Source organism: Astatotilapia calliptera, chromosome 23, assembly GCF_964374335.1.
Source record: "Astatotilapia calliptera chromosome 23, fAstCal68.1, whole genome shotgun sequence".
NCBI lineage: Eukaryota > Metazoa > Chordata > Actinopteri > Cichliformes > Cichlidae > Astatotilapia > Astatotilapia calliptera.
This window is the reverse complement of record NC_137443.1, coordinates 45,860,057-45,872,821: the sequence shown is the minus strand read 5'-3', so window position 1 is coordinate 45,872,821 and position 12,765 is coordinate 45,860,057. Positions and strand designations below refer to the sequence as shown.

General features: G+C 42.1%; 1 protein-coding gene across 1 annotated transcript in view; it reads right to left on the bottom strand.

The window, feature by feature from the left end:
• LOC145423961 (NACHT, LRR and PYD domains-containing protein 12-like) overlaps positions 1–12,765 on the bottom strand; it is a 943,237-nt gene that overhangs the window by 305,503 nt on the left and 624,969 nt on the right. The window lies entirely within an intron of this gene.

The window sequence follows — 12,765 nt, the reverse complement described above, 5'->3', positions numbered from 1 at the left end:
CACCTGGGAAGAGGTGTTCGGTGAAGCCCATCTGGTGACTAATTCTGGGCTGTGGAGAGAATTTAAATGGAAGGTGGTCATGAGATATTTTAGAACCCCAGAGATAATTGCCAAAATGAAGCCTACAAATCCTGACACCTGCTGGTGAAATTGTGGTACTTCTTTAGGAACCCACTCACATATATTCTGGTCATGCCCAAAACTCTGCTCACTTTGGAATGACATATTTAAAGTTCTCAATACAGTTTTCCAACAATACAAAGACCAACAGTTAGCCATTTTAGGAGTCTTACCAAATGGTTTTGCGGGAAACAATAAAACGTATCTCTTAAGAATCTTACAGCAGCACTAAAGTGTATCACTATTAAATGGCTGAATCTTGACCCACCTTCATATAATATGTGGATTGATAAAGCAAGAGAAATTTACCAGATGGAGGAAATAACATCTGCTCTGCGGATTCAGAGAGAATTGTTTACTGAGCGTTGGCGACCCATACATGCTTTACTGTTTCAATAATTTAGCATAGGTCTGTTTCGTTTTGTCCATTTACGGCTAAGTTTGTCACATGTTATTTAATATTACATAAAGTTTTTGTTTTGTTTTGTTTTTGTTGTTGTTGTCTGTTTGTTTGTTTGTTTGCTTGGGTTTTGTTTTGCTTCCCAGTTTTGTTTTGTGCTTCCTAATTGCAGTTCTTATTTTAATCTACATTTCTGCATTGCTGTTCCTGTAACTGTCCTACTGAACATTGACAAGTACAAGTTGTAATGTTGTAAATTATAATAAAAATTGAGTTAAAAAAAAAAGAACATTAAAGTCGTACATTTCTCATAAAAACAGGACAAAGACTTGAAAAAGTCGTGTTTTTCCTTCCAGGAACCACATGGCTTCACTTTTAAAGGTGAAGTGTGACAGAAATGGACATATTTGAAGTCCAACACCTTTTTCCAGTCACATTATTAAAGCAGACAAACTACAAGCTCATTTTCATTCCAACAAGTCATCTTCTGACCTGGACTAACAACACTGGTCTCTATGTGCAGCTGGCTGTGAGACCAGTGCTCAGGGAGCGTCTACAAAGTGCAACACTGAAAGAACATCACACACTCATTTGCTTCCAGCACTTTCACACAAACATCTACTGTCATTATTGTCACCAAACTCTGTGGATCCTTTATTGCAAATTCAAATGGGATCAAATGGTCAGACAAAAGAGGGTTATGAGGAAATATGATGAAATGTTGTGTATTAGCAGCAAGTTATTGAATCTTTTTCCTCAGAAACCAAACAAAATGATTGACAAACATGTTTTTACAAACTCAGTGTTGGACTTGGATCAGCAGGATAAGCTGATGTTTAAAGGCATTTGAGTCTCGCTGTATGAGAGTCCAGTTCTTACTCAATATTTATGGATGATGTTCTTTCAGTGTTGCACTTTGTAGACGCTCCCTGAGCCCCACAGCCAGCTGCACATGGACCAGCTGACATTACCCAGCATTAGAGGCGGCTGTAAAAAATTCATGTTCCCATTTAAATGGTTTTAATTTGAATAAAACGATGTTGATTCATTCAATCCTGAATCGATGTTTAATATAAATGTATTTTGCCAGAATCTCAGGTTAAAGCTCACAAACTATTTCAACAAGCAGCAAACAGCTAAAACAGTAAATGAGAGCAGCTAAACACACAAAGATGGAAACACAGAGCGTGGATCGTTCACTCGACGGCACGTACACGGACACGCCGTCGGGGCTGAAAGTGGACAGCTCACAGATCCTGAAGCTGCAGGTTTCATCTGTCTCCAACCAAAACTGAGTGAAGCAGCAGCAAAAGAAGATCCAAACTCTGCTTCACGTTTGATCAATATGCTCATGAATTCTCTCTGACTTTGGCTGTTCCTGCCTGCACAGCTCTCTCTCTCTCAGTGTACTCCAAGAACAGCTTCAAACATCTGTTTCTGCATCATTCACTGTTTATTAGCCACCAGTCTGCTGTTGTGTTCAGTGCTGTCGGCCTCTGACAGTAAAGCCTCATTTCTGCTGTTCCATGGAAACTTTTTAAAATGATGACAGATTACAAACTCTCAGCTGTGTCTGTAATCAAACCTCTGTAACTTTGCTTCACTTCAGCAGCATCAGCTCATGTTCACATGTTGCTTCATGGTTTGCTTCAGTTTTTGATCGACTGCAGAATATTTTGAAGGTTATCTGCTATAAAAAGCCAGAAGAGGAAAATCTGCTTCATGTGTTTCTGTTTGATCCTCAGTGACTTTGACACAAAGGCCTCTGCTGTGATGATCACACCTCTGATCAAGTCTCACAGTGTCACAACTGATAAATGATCAGAGTTAGAATATTTCTGACTGTCTGCTGTGTGCCGTGACCTTTGACCTGCTAAAGACAGTCAGCTGTGGATTATTCATTGTTGTGTCTGATACTTAGAACTGTGAGGAAGAAGCTACACAGTTAATCAGGGTCCCCTCTCTCTGAATCAGGAAAGGTGGGCAGGCCGCGTGTGGGCCGCGGGCCATACGTTGAGTATCACTGTTTGAAATGTGAACATTGTTCTGCTGCAGTCAATGGACTAAACCAGAGAAGAAGAAAACAGACTTTACCATGAAGATCCTCAGTGTGGATCAGTATAATATCAGCCTGATGTCTGCAGTTTAGTGTCAGCACAACTTTCACATCATATTCATCTCAGCACAACTAAAACATGCTGACTGACCTCAGAGTTTCAAGTTTACATCCTGGACTCTCCAGGAAACCACACAGATGCTTCACTCCTGGATCCTGCAGGTTGTTGTTGTAGCTCAGGTCCAGCTCTCTCAGATGGGAGGGGTTGGACTTCAGTGCTGCTGCCAGATAATCACAGCTGATCTCTGACAAACCACAGTATTTCAATCTGTATAGAGAATGAAAGATGTAAGTTTATTAGACAAAGTGCTTGAAATCATTCAGTGTTTCATCATCTGTTCAGAGCTGAAGAAGGTTCAGAATGTAGAAGTTTAGAAAATGGAAACTCCAAACAGCTGAAGCCAACAGGAAGCAGCTTCAAACAAACACAACAAGAGAAAAAACTCTGAATGTTTCACATTAAAGTCGTACATTTCTCATAAAAACAGGACAAAGACTTGAAAAAGTCGTGTTTTTCCTTCCAGGAACCACATGGCTTCACTTTTAAAGGTGAAGTGTGACAGAAATGGACATATTTGAAGTCCAACACCTTTTTCCAGTCACATTATTAAAGCAGACAAACTACAAGCTCATTTTCATTCCAACAAGTCATCTTCTGACCTGGACTAACAACACTGGTCTCTATGTGCAGCTGGCTGTGAGACCAGTGCTCAGGGAGCGTCTACAAAGTGCAACACTGAAAGAACATCACACACTCATTTGCTTCCAGCACTTTCACACAAACATCTACTGTCATTATTGTCACCAAACTCTGTGGATCCTTTATTGCAAATTCAAATGGGATCAAATGGTCAGACAAAAGAGGGTTATGAGGAAATATGATGAAATGTTGTGTATTAGCAGCAAGTTATTGAATCTTTTTCCTCAGAAACCAAACAAAATGATTGACAAACATGTTTTTACAAACTCAGTGTTGGACTTGGATCAGCAGGATAAGCTGATGTTTAAAGGCATTTGAGTCTCGCTGTATGAGAGTCCAGTTATTACTCAATATTTATGGATGATGTTCTTTCAGTGTTGCACTTTGTTTGGCACAAAATGAAATTATTTGGCCTCTCAGATGCTTTTAGAGATTCCCAAATGACTGATGATGACATCTCTGGGGTCTGATTAATAGAAAAAAAATGTCTTTGAGACCTTTTGTAACTGACAAACTCTTCATCTGCTAACAACACTGAGTTGAATCTCCATGGCTGATAGTTGGAGCAGGCATCAGGAATACACATTGAAAAAACAAGAGGAGAAATCACCAGAGTCTTATAATCACATTCTGTAACTAAAGGGAGACGTTTTTCTATACAAATATATGTTTTATGGACATTAGAAAAAAAAGAGTATTGACGTGAAGCAGGATTATGAAATCTCCATACATCAGCCAGCCCATAATTATCAAGAAAGCTCTGAATGACGCATGCTGAGTTTGGACTAAGTGTACTTTTGTGTGAACTGTGGTCCATAGCAGATAATGAGCAGTTTAGGTCTCCCTCAAAGATGATATTGTGTGATGACATATTGGGGAGCCGCGCAAAGACATTAGTGAAAAATCTGTGATCGTCCCAATTAGAGGCGTAGATATTTGCTAAGATCAAATGAAAACCATAAACTATATTTTCTGCACTTAAAATCCTGTAATTTTCTCATAAATCGACAGTGCGCCTTATGGATGAATTCTGGTTGTGCTTACTGACCTCGAACCGATTTTATGTGCTACACGGCGCTCAGAAACCTTTCAAAAGATGTTTTGGTACGACTTTGCTCAGCTACGAGGCCGCACCGCTTGATGGATTGTTGGAGCATTACAGCTACGAGGAGCCTCGCGGAGTGATACGTACTCTGCTTCAACGTAATATTACTGTATTGAGTGTGTATAAGGACCATAAATGGCACCTGTAAGAGACACGGTTACAAAGAGGGTTTCAAACTCCAGGCTGTCAGTCACGCAGTAGAACCTGGGAACAGAGCAGCTGCTTGTTATTATGCTCAGCGTCTGTTTACATTTTGACTGCACGATTGTGAGCTTTTTGTTATGCACAAAAACAACATTGTTTTCTTTTATTTATGGAGCATTATTATTTAATAAATGCTGATCATTTATTTCTGAGTAATTGTTTCATGTACATCTACGCTGTATGTTAATAAATGTGCCTGTGTGAGATTTGGGACACAGCTTTGACTAAGAACTCTCTTTTTGTTCGAACTTTCTGGCTTTAAAAATATCGAGATATATATCGTATATCGCCATCCAGCTAAAGAATATCGAGATATGAACTTTGGGTCATATCGCCCAGTCGTAATATTGCAATAGGTTGTCCGTTAAACTCAAGCGGGGCTTGGGCCCTGGCACGGCGTAGCCACACAATCCTGGTAGTAGTGACGCTCGGCTATGACGGCGTGCGGGTCACCAGCTGGCTTTCTCAGGATAGGGCTCCTGTGTGAGCGGTCGACAATAACGTCTTTATCCATACCCAGCACTTCACGTAGTAGCACGGATACGGCCGTGGAGGAGCTCGAGTCCAGGCCCTCTGGGATCCCTATGATGTGGATGTTAGCTCTCCGCTTCCTGCCTTCATCACATTTATCCTTCAGGTCAGACAGCTCCTCCTTCATACTCTCTACTGTAGACTGCAGGGTGGTCACCTCATCGCTCCACATTGACAGCCCATCCTCAGCTTCTTTCACTGTAACCTTTACTCCATCAACTTTGCCGCACGTCGCCGCCATGCTGTTAGTGATCTCATTTCTCAGTCCTTGCACGTCAGCCCTTATATTGTCAAAATCTTCTTTCAATGCATTTCTGACTTCTTCTTTTAACAGCGTACTAATGTCCTCTTTAATGGATTGAAGAAGCTCCAGTTTTAGAGCAGTAGGATCCACATCACGCGCGTCTGTTGAGTCTGCTCTTCAGCGGCCGTAGAGCTGGACGCTGCCCTTTGGCCATCATCGATACTCTCGCCCGAGATCGCACCGGGGCTAAAATATTCACCTGCTCAGCTGTTTTTGATCAGTTTGAGCCTGTGTGGTTTGATCAGGTGGAGGAACGATGTGATGCTATAAAGACATCATCTTGTCCAAATGAAGTTGTTCCAACACGTGTTTAAAAAGATTTTAAAGGTTGTCGGTTCCGACATCTTAGCGATTTTTAACAGCAGTCTTAGATCAGGTGTTGTACAGCCTGTTTTAAACATGCTGTTGTACAGCCTGTACTAAAAACCTGATCTGGATCCTCTGTCCGCTCAAACTTCAGGCCTATTTCAAAGCTTCCCTTCCTGTCGAAGATTTTGTAAAAGATTATATTTGTTCAGCTGCAATCTGTTGTAAAGGTTTCAGTCTGGTTTTAAAGCTCTTCACAGCACTGAAACTGCACTTTGAAAAGTTCTTAATGATCTTTTATCAGCCACTGATCAGGAGACTCAGCTGTGCTTTTGGATCTGACCGCTGCCTTGACCACAGCATCTTGACCTCACCATTGGAGCATGGCGGCATCAAGGGCGCTCTATTAGACTGGTTCAGCTCTTTTATTAAATCGCATTATTACATTTGGGGCTTATATTTGACGGCAATTTGAAAAACAGCTGAGCTCAGTTGTACAGCGGTCTTTCTTCAAACTGAGGCTTTTATCTAAGGTGAGATCATTTATATCTTTTAAAAACCTTGAACGGGCGATCCACGTTTTCATGACGTCCCAGCTGGATTATTGTAACTCCTTATATGTTGGAGTTAGTGGGACCTGCCTGGCAAGACTGCAGCTGGTCCAGAAAGCTGCAGCTCGTCTTCTGACACAAGCTCAAAGACATTTATCGTCCCAACAACCACATATACGCTGGTCCCTCGCTGTAACACAGTTCACCTTTGGCGGCCTCGCTGTTTCGCTGATCTTTTTTGTGCAATTTTGCATGTTTTTGTTTTTTACAGCGCATTGTGTTCTGCGTCCTGATTGGCTGTAGACCATTGTCAGCCAATCTCGTGCCGTGTCTCCTGTACAGTACAGAATGTGTTCAAATTTACAGCAGTGTGACTCTGCAGTGCTGCACTGTATGTTTGTACGTTTTGTCCCAACAAACAACAATGATGACGAGACGTTTTGCACCTGTGGTAGCAGCCAAAGGCAGAGGAAGATGCTGACCATCATAGTTTCAACAAGGAGGCAAAAAGGTTGTAACTGTCCACAACAAGAACATCGTAAGGATGGAGTCAGCTTTGGCTTTGTGGCTCAGTGACCGCAGGAAAAAGAACATCGTGCTGGACACCAACATTATCTGCAGAAAAACTCAAAAGCTTTATGAAACTTTACCTGACAGCGAGGAGCCCAGGCCATGGACGAGTGCTCCTCACACAGAACCAAGCTCATTTAATGCCAGCAAAGGCTGATTTGACACGTTTCAGAAACACTTTGCTTTCATTCTTTAATAATGAACTTATTTTTCTATGAAGGTTTGAACTTTGTTTAAACAAGAGAGAAAAGTGTGAAAATGTTCATGCCTGTCTGAGAAAAGTGTAGAAAGTGTGCAGTGAGGGTTTAACTGCCTTAAAACTTCTATAATACTTGTAAAACATAAAGCTGCTACTTCATTCTGAGACTTATTTTTAGAACGTAACTCGATAAACGAGCGACCGCAGTACTGTATTGTGTTTATTTTGAAAACTCTCAACAGGATCTTCAGATTTATTTTGAAAGCTTTATCTGGAAAACACAAACACATAAGCAGGAAACAAAGAGCGTGATATGAAACGATAGACGTTTTCATATGGTCATCATATATACATCGTTCTATCGAACAGCCCCAGCTCCTGCTGCCAGTCTCTGTAAATCTGCTCTTAAAACACATTTGTATTCACTGGCTTTTAATACAGCATGAGAGTTATTTGATATTTGATGTGTGATATTAATATTAGGAGTTATTTTAATAGTTATTTTGGATTCTTGTACAGCACTGTGGTCAACGCTGCTGCTGTAATTAATGTGCTATAAACACATAAACAATCTGCAGTTAAACATCCAAAACTAAAGATGTGATCGCTGCCTTTAGAAAATGTGCTGATGCACAAGATATCAGCTCCATTAAGGTGGAATGTGGCCGTGTTAGAAACATGTTGGAAGAAGTTTGAAGCTGAAACTGTGAAGCTGAGAGTGAAAGAGCTCCAGCGTCTGACACAGGAAACTTTCTTATTTCCACACTGATGAAAGCATCAAGCTTTGATTTCCTGCTGCTTTTATTGAGTCACCCTGTGAAACTGAGCCACAGCTGAACCAGCATCCCTGTACAGCAGACACTTACAGCGCTTGGCTGCTTCCATTGGACCCTCTGCACAGAGCTTCAGTTTCCTCTTCTGGTCCCAAAGTGCAGAACAACAAGGTTTCAAACAGCTTCGTTCCAGCAGCATCAGCCACAGACATGCAGAGAGAATCCTTTGGTTGTGTTGTGTGTTTGCATATCTGCTGTGTTGCTTTGTGAGGATGGATCATCTCCTGCAGCTCCAGATAAACAAGCTGCACCTGAACCTGGTAGCTTCACTTAGAAGACACTTGTGACGGGAACGTGTGAGAAGTTTTGTGCAGACAAGTTTGGATTTAGAGTGTGGGACGAGCTCTCCACAGTCTTTGTGGAGATCCACATTCTGCATACTGCCTGTGAGAAGCTGCAGACATTTGTCCTCCAAATCCACTGAGCAGCTGCTCGTGGTGGTATTAGCTTCATGTGTGCGTGTTAGCATGAAGCCTCGGTCACACTCTGCTGTGGACACGGTCACGGACAGCTGGACGCCTGATGGACGAGTCGTCCTTCCTGTTAAACTTCTTTGAGCATGAGAATAGCATAAGAAGCTCAGTGGACACTGTTCAGTGTTTTAACTCTCGCTTTCTGATGGGTTTAGATTTTATTATTGTCATTTGTATTAGGAAATATTTAACCATATATTCTTAGAGGTGTATAATCAATTGTGTAGTGATAGGATGTGTGATCTTTAGCAGGCTGCAGGGGCTTGGTGTGTATTCCACACTAGAATGCACACCCACATCCTGGGAGCACGAGAGAGGTCGTACCTTCTCTTATTGTTTTATGGCAGGATTAACGTAGCTACGTCTGTTCTAGTCTAAGTGCTTTTTGTTTAGATGAACTGCTGGACTTCCTCACCATGTTATCTAGGGTGAACCATCTAGGGTGAAGGGGGGTCTACCCTCTTCCTGACCAAGGATGTTATATGACCCTTTGATCAGCAGTACCACACACACACACACACACACACACACACACACACACACACACACACACAGTATTCTTTGTTCACATGTATACCTATGTGAGATGCTATATGTTAATGACCCTATGCATATTCATGTAACCACAATAAAAGGAGTGCTATGGGGAGCCTGGCTGAGAGTCTGATGGTGGTCAAGTGGTGGAACGACGCTTGGCTCCAGCCAGGTCTCCCTCATGCATGAGTAAACCAGAGAACTTTGGTGCCTTGTGTCTTGCTTTTTGCTGCGTAGCAGATTGTCCTTAACGTTCCAGTGGATAGGTTCAAACTACAAACCTATCACTTTCACTTCAGCTTCACCAACAACAGCACAAGCAGAGCAGCCCACTGCCTGCATGGCTGGGACAGCGCCCCCTGGTGACTGTAAACCACTACAACATGTAGACGGCCGTCTGCAGGCTGGATGTAGCACCACCGCAGAGACGTGCTGCAGCTCTGTTTAGTTACCCAGCTGACAGCAGAGGCTGTAGTTTACTGTTACCAACATGGAAAACTGAAGCTTCACCAGCTGGAGCTACAGAGCTGGAGAACAAAGGAGACTGAGAGGCCAGAATGATGTGGGAGGAAACATCAAGAGCCTGTTTGAAAGGAGACACATGTGGATGCTGTGCCAGTCTGTGGTCTGTCAGAAGTCAGCTGAGTCACACTGCAAGAAGCTGCAGAATCTCAGAGGAGGAGATTTGGAAGTGTTTGTGGGACAAACTGGACTCAAAGAAAGAAGATGTTTGTGAAGTCTTTGGTGGAGGTGAGCAGTGTGAAGCAGAACACATGCAGATGAATCAGGAGGTCAGCATCAGTGTCTCCTTGTGGTGGACGGTAAAAGAATCAGAGCCAACGCTCCCGTCCACCCTCGGCATGAAGCAGTGCTGTTTCTGAAACAGGAGGACAAGTCCAGAGAAGACAGAGGAAGCAAAGATGAGGGTGGGACAGGACAGCAGGACTTCCTTCACACCTGCAGCTCCATCACACTGCTGTAGCTCCTCTTCATCACACATGTACCTGCAGCCTGTCTTCGAGTCCAGGAGTCACCTCCACACAGTGTAGAAGCCTCCTGTGCAGACCATGGAGTCCAGCCTCTGTCAGGGAAGTCGGCACTAAAGCCTGAAAGACTTCAATCTGTCTCTGCTCCACCCGAGAAAGACCAGCACCGTACTTGTTGTGCATTCAAGGAGGGAACATCAGCGCTGCATCGTGGGAACAACACCGCAGGAACAAAGACACAGCACGGCCGATGAAGGACGAGGACAAAGGAAAGGTGAGTGAGAAGACCCTGGTGGTGTGGACGGACCTGCAGGGGCTCCAAGACTGAGGAGCAGAGACGTCCATGTACCAGCTGAGGATGCTGCAGTGATCCAGGGAGCTCGGTCCAATCTGAGGCCGTGTGAACTACGTGGACCACAGTTTCTTCACAGACTTCAGCCACGTGAACATCTGGAGATCCAACAGTGTACGAGCTGTGAGCCATCAGCTGTTTCTCTCATCAGCTGCTGGAATGAGAGCTGCTGGAATCATCTCGAGCAGCAGGAAATCACTGATGTTGTTTCTAACCAAAGATATGGGACTGAGCTCCGCTGAGCTCCTTCTACTTTCATCCAGATAGAAACTGCTACAGTCTGCTGATTATTGCTTTGCCTCCATCACACGAGCTCTTTATCCTGTTCTTCACTCTCATTGGTTCTTTGTCTGCTTGTTTTTACAACAGTAGTCTTCTGATTGGTCAAAGAAGACAATCAGCTGTGACTAAATGTAGCTCCTACAGCAGTGATGGGAATAACTACTGAAGCTAATCCAGTATCAAAGCTCAGGAATCAGCAGCTCCCACCTCGTTTTCTTTCAACAACTATTTTTAGCTGCTGTGTTTTTGTCTTTCTGCAGACCTCAGACATCCTGCTGCTCTGGACAACTTTTTCATTCTTTTTTTATCATTCTTTTGCTTTTCTTTTATTATTATGTTATATGTATTAATATGTGAAACACTTATTCTTTGTGTTTTTGCTTTGCTCCTGTCAAACTGCTTTAATAAAATCTGCTGCAGTCTAAACTGTGGACGTTCCCTTTTTAACCCTTTGTGAAACAATAAAGGTTTAAATCTGAGTATTCATCTATGTTAGTGTTTAATGGGTCTAATAGGTTGCTTTTAGGGGGTGGGTTTTTATAATCGATTTATCGATTAAAATCGATTCTGGCTTGGATAACGTAAAATCGATTAATTAAAATCCTGAATCTATTTTTTAATATAAATTTATTTTGCTTGAAATTCCAGAATTTCTGGTGAAATCTCACAAAACCTCAACAACAGCTAAGACAGTAAATGAGAGCAGGAACACGGATTCTGCACAAAGACTTAAACACACAGCGCGACCCGCGAATCAGAATCAGTGAGATGTCGCTTTTCTCACCCGATGACACGGACACGGTCGGGGTTGAAAGCCGACAGCTCGCTGATTCTGATGTTTCGGCGGCTCCGCGCTTTGTGTTTAACCTGTTTGAACCTGCTTAGCTATACCATACCGTCACTGCCATTATATTATGCTGCTATTCATACTGTCATTATATTAATGCTGCTATCCTGTATATATCTTACTTACTATTGTTTGAATACTTGCGATTGTTTTATTGTACTTTTTATATTTTACATTTATATTTATTATTGAATCTTGCACCAAGGGAGTGGCACTCCAATTTCGTTGTACTCTGTACAATGACAATAAAGGCTATTCTATTCTATTCTATTACGTCCTTTTTACGCTGATTCTAAAGCTGTTAGTTTTATCTCTCTCCAAACAATATTGACTGAACCAGCAGCAAAAGAAGATCCAAACTACGCTTCACATAAACATCGTCATGAACTCACTCTGACTTTTGCTGTTTTGCTTCCACCAGGATAAAATCACACTTCATGCACAGCTCTCTCTCTCTCTCTGTACTTCAAGAACAGTTTCCTGTCTAAAAATCTGTTTTCTGCATTATTCGCTTGCTTGTTACGCACAAGTCTACCGTTGTTTACAGCGCTGTCGGCCGCTGTTTTTTTTCCTTTTACTTACTTTCGAAAAGAAAGCCTCATTTCTGCCGTTCAATACTGAACAAATTTAAACTTTTTAAAATTATGCAAAACTGCAAAACGCTGTGTTTGTAATAAAAACGGTGTAACTTTGCTCTGCTTCACTTCAGCAGCATCAGGTAATGTTTATGTGTTTTTGATCTACTGCAGAATATTTTTATAAAATCCCAGGAAAATCAGCTTCATGTTTTTCTGTGTTTTATCTTCAGCTACTTTGACACAAAGGCCTCTGCTGTGATGCTCACACCTTTGATAAAGTCGCGAAAGTGCCAGCTTCCCTTTTATAGATACAAAAATATGTAAATATACTGATCTGAATTATAATATTTCTGACTGTCTGAGGCAACATTTCCCAGATTCCAATCGAATTGAATCGAATCGATTCTAGAAATCAGTGACGATACCCAGCCCTACTTTGAATTGTGTTACACAAAAATAAGCAAAGTTTTCTCGTTGTTCAGGCAGAATCGAGCGTTGAAGAATGAATTCACACGTCAATAAACATTTTCATCAGCACAAGCAGGACAATGAAAGCAGGAAATACCCCAAACTGCCATTTCTCATTCTACAACTTCAACAACTGCACATGAATTATACTTCATACACAGACCCACAGTCTCTGATTGCTCTGAAATCTCACTGACAGCCAATAGAAATAAAGAAAAGTCCAGACTGACAGTCTCTGTGGGGTTAGGCAGTGAACTGCTCACGCTGCGTTCAAGTGCATCACAAACTATTGGAATTGGATCCAAC